Source organism: Gekko japonicus, unplaced genomic scaffold, assembly GCF_001447785.1.
Source record: "Gekko japonicus isolate JY-2015 unplaced genomic scaffold, Gekko_japonicus_V1.1 scaffold474, whole genome shotgun sequence".
Classification (NCBI taxonomy): domain Eukaryota; kingdom Metazoa; phylum Chordata; class Lepidosauria; order Squamata; family Gekkonidae; genus Gekko; species Gekko japonicus.
Window position 1 is genome coordinate 570,969 of NW_015177020.1, and position 570 is coordinate 571,538.

Below are 570 nucleotides of genomic sequence, written 5' to 3' on the forward strand. Positions count from 1 at the left end.
AGACAACCAAGGAAGTCCAGGGTTGCCACGCAGAGGGAGACAGGCAAACCAAGGTGGTTTCGAGGTCTTGCCTCAAAAACTCTATAGGGTCACCATAAGTTGATTGTGTCTTGAGGGCACTTTCCACCACAAGAGATAAGCACCAATTTTGCTACGAATAGGACACTAGATTCCTTTCAAGTCCTGCCCACGGTGATCTTTCTTGTGAAATACTGAAACTGGTGTAAATATATTTTTATTACTTATATTTCTACCTGCTACGTGGCACCATTAGGATGGAACACCCAGAAAAGCCTGTTTTAATTTGCAGATGTGGTTTATTACACCATGGCTGACTGAAGTCCAGATCCAGGGAAAACAGACGTAGTGGACTCCAAGTGTGGGCTGGTAGATAAAGTCAAGACATCGCTGTCACGTCCATTCAGCTTACATGACTTACTGGTGGGAGGCTAGACTTTGGTTAAAAAACACACAAACTAATGTCAAGCCGAGATGGCACGGATGGCCCCAGCTGGGCAAGCAGCACCCAGAGGGGTGTGGATTCCTGATCCTTGCAGGATTTTTAGGATT